The sequence below is a fragment of the Rhinopithecus roxellana genome, chromosome 12 (assembly GCF_007565055.1).
Source record: "Rhinopithecus roxellana isolate Shanxi Qingling chromosome 12, ASM756505v1, whole genome shotgun sequence".
Lineage (NCBI taxonomy): Eukaryota > Metazoa > Chordata > Mammalia > Primates > Cercopithecidae > Rhinopithecus > Rhinopithecus roxellana.
The window spans coordinates 110968972-110972762 of record NC_044560.1 but is presented as its reverse complement, the minus strand read 5'-3'; positions in this window follow the sequence as shown (position 1 = coordinate 110972762).

Here is a 3791-nt window from a genome sequence, read left to right as displayed (position 1 = left end):
TGTTTGAATTATTTTAACATGGTATACACAGTATATCGGGGTCCCCAACTCCCCCCCAACTGCATGGCAGGAGGTGGGTGGCGGGTGAGTGAGCATTGCCACCTGAGCTCCACCTCCTGCCAGATCAGCGGTGGCATTAGATTTTCATAGGAGCATGAACCCTATTGGGAACTATGCACGTGAGGAATCTAGATTGTGCGCTTCTTATGAGAATGTAATGCCTGATGATCTGAGGTGGAACAGTTTCATCCTGAAAACATCCCATCCCCATTCCTCTACCCCCACAAACCGTCCGTGGAAAACCTGTCTTCCATGAAACAGGTCCCTGGTACCAAAAAGGTTGGGCACCGCTGCACTATATGACCTCTGTCTTCGTATTTCTAACATTTTGCAGAATGAGCTTAGAAAATTTTAATTTTTTGTTAAACATACATACACAGGCTTCATATAATTGGTCTTTTTCAGTTATGCTGATTTTGGAATGTCAATTTTCCTCTCCTGCATACATGGGAAACGTGTACATTAAATACTAAATTTTTGATAATATCTTTTTTTTTTTTCCATCTTGCTCTGTTGCCCAGGCCAGAATACCATGGCAGGATCTTGGCTCACTGCAGTCTCCTCTGTCTCCTGGACTCACAATCCTCCCACCTCAGCCTCCCAAGTAGCTGGGACTACAGGCATGCACCACCATGCTGTGCTAATTAAAAAAAAAAAAAAAAAAAATTGTAGCGATGAGGTCTCCGTATATTGCCCAGATGAGTTTCAAACTCCTGGGGTGAAGTGATTCTCCCACGATCTCCTCAAGTGCTGCCGTTACAGGTATGAGTCACCATGCCCGGCTAATTTTATTTTTAAAAAGAGAAAACAACTTCCCAGAACTTGCACAGTTGAGTGCATTAGATGCCAACACCTGTGTGTGGGTCTTAACCTAGAGCTATGTCACTCCTCCCACTGCTGTTATGGAGAGAGGATGGGACGGGTATGAGAAAAATGGCTCAGACCATAGACAGAGTTCTATTTTGTAAACCAGCCCTTCCTGAACATTTTTAAATTTTTTCATCACAGTATAATATGAAGAGTGTTATTAAAGGTTTTCTTGAATAATGGTGAATGTCAATAATACACAGCATTTGAGCTTGATTTTGAAACCTTAAAGAAAAAACTCATTAAATGGCACTACATCACTGTATCTTTTAGCCTTTTTGGAGGAAATAGATACTTAAATGTCTAAATGAATCTGTCCTTTCTAATATGATGTACCCCATCTTTTTCTCTGCTTTCCCTCTTTGCACATATATTTCACATTTTAAGGTGTTCTCTTTATGATACAGTTGGCCCTCTGTATCCAGGGGTTCTGCATCCATTAATCAACGAACCTTGGATGGAAATTATTTAAAATATAGAACAATTTAAAAAATACAAATGTTAACATACAACTATTTGGATAGCATTTACATTGTATTAGGTATTATGACTAATCTACAGATGATTCTAGCTGGGCATGTGGCACACACCTGTAGTCCCAGCCACTTGGGAAGGTGAGCTGGCAGGATTGCTTGAGCCCAGGAGTTTTGAGGCTGCAGTCAGCCATGATTGCTCCACTGTATTGCAGCCTGGGTGACAGAGTGAGACCCTGTTGCAAAAAAAAAAAAGGAAAAACAAAAGGATGGAGACATAGATCAGTGGGAAGAGAATTGAGAGTCCACAAATGCTATGGGTTGAATGTCCCTTCCAAAACTCACATTGAAATTTAATTGCCATGGTAATGCCATGAAACGTTGAGTCCCTTAACATGGCCATGAAAGGGACTGGGCGTGGTGGCTCACACCTGTAATCTCAGCACTCTGGGAGGCCAAGATGGATGGATCACCTGAGGTCAGGAGTTCAATACCAGCTTGACCAACATGGTGAAACCCCGTCTCTACTAAAAATACAAAAATTAGCTGGGCATAGTGGCGCGCACCTGTAATCCCAGCTACTTGGGAGACTGGGGCAGGAGAATCGCTTGAACCCAGGAGGCAGAGGTTGCAGTTAGCCAAGATTGTGCCACTGCACTCCAGCCTGGGAGACAGAGAGACTCCATCTCAAAAAAAAAAAAAAAAAGTCCATGAAGTCTGCACTTCCATGAGTAGGATTGGTGTCATGATAAAAGGGCAAGTTTTGTCCCCACTTGCTCTGTCTTGTCCTTCCTCCGTGGGATGACACAACAAGAAGGCCCTTGCCAGATGTCACCCTCTCAGTTGTGAACTTCCCAGCCTCCAGAACTGTGAACCAATATGTTTCTGTTCCTTATATTTAACCAGACTCAGGTATTCTGTTATACCAACACAAACTAAGATAGCAAATCAATTGATACACTGTGGGCAACTGAGTTTTCAACTGGAGTGCCAAACTTATTTAATGGAGGAAAGAATAATTCCCTTAAAAAATGATGGTGGGGGCCGGGCGCGGTGGCTCAAGCCTGTGATCCCAGCACTTTGGGAGGCCGAGACGGGCGGATCACAAGGTCAGGAGATCGAGACCATCCTGGCTAACACAGTGAAACCCCATCTCTACTAAAAAAAATACAAAAAATTAGCCGGGCGAGGTGGCAGGCGCCTGTAGTCCCAGCTACTCCAGAGGCTGAGGCAGGAGAATGGCGTAAACCCGGGAGGCGGAGCTTGCAGTGAGCTGAGATCCGGCCACTGCACTCCAGCCTGGGCGACAGAGTGAAACTCTGTCTCAAAAAAAAAAAAAAAAAAAAAAAAAAAAAATGATGGTGGGGGCAGTGGCTCATAGCTGTAATCCCAGCACTTTGGGAGGCCGAGGTGAGCAGATCACAAGGTCAGGAATTGGAGACCAGCCTGGCCAACAGGCAAAACCCCGTCTCTACTAAAAATACAAAAATTAGGTGTGGTGGTGGGGGTCAGTAATGCCAGCTACTCAGTAAGCCCAGCTACTCGGGAGGCTGAGGCAGGAGAATCACTTGAACCCAGGAGGCAGAGGTTGCAGTGAGCCGAGATCGTGCCATTGAACTCAGCCTGGGTGGTAAGAGCAAGACTCTGTATAAAAAAAATGTTGGGACCAGGCGCAGTGGCTTATGCCTGTAATCCCAGCACTTTGTGAGGCTGAGGCAGGTGGATCACCTGAGGTCAGGAGTTCAAGATTAGCCTGGCCAACATGGTGAAATCCTGTTTCTACTAAAAATACAAAAAACTAGCTGGGCATGGTGGTGGACGCCTATAATCACAGCACTTTGGCAGGCTGAGCTAGGAGAATCGCTTGAATCCAGAAGGTGGAGGTTGCAGTGAGCCGAGATTGCGCCACTGCACTCTAGCCTGGCAACAAGAGTGTCAAAAAAAAAAAAAAAAAAAAAAAAAAAGCTGGGGTAATTGAGGTAAAAAGATGAATTTGGACTCTTGCTTCACACCATATACAAAAATTAACTCAAAATTGTCCAAAGACCTAAACAAGATACAATACCATAAAACTCTTGGAAGAAAACATAGAAGTAAATCTTCATGACCTTAGATTTGGCAATGATTTTGTAAATATAATACCAAAAGTATAAGCAGCAACAACAAAAGTAGATAAATTGGGCTTTGTCAACATTTAAAACTTTGTGCATCAGACACTATCAAGAAACAAATTCAACATGAAGAATGGGAGAAAATATTTAGAAATCATCTGGGCCAGGCATGGTGGCTCACGCCTGTAATCCCAGCACTTTGGGAGGCCAAGGCAGGTGGATCACCTGAGGTCAGGAGTTCAAGACCATCTTGGCCAACATGGTGAAACCTTGTCTCTAC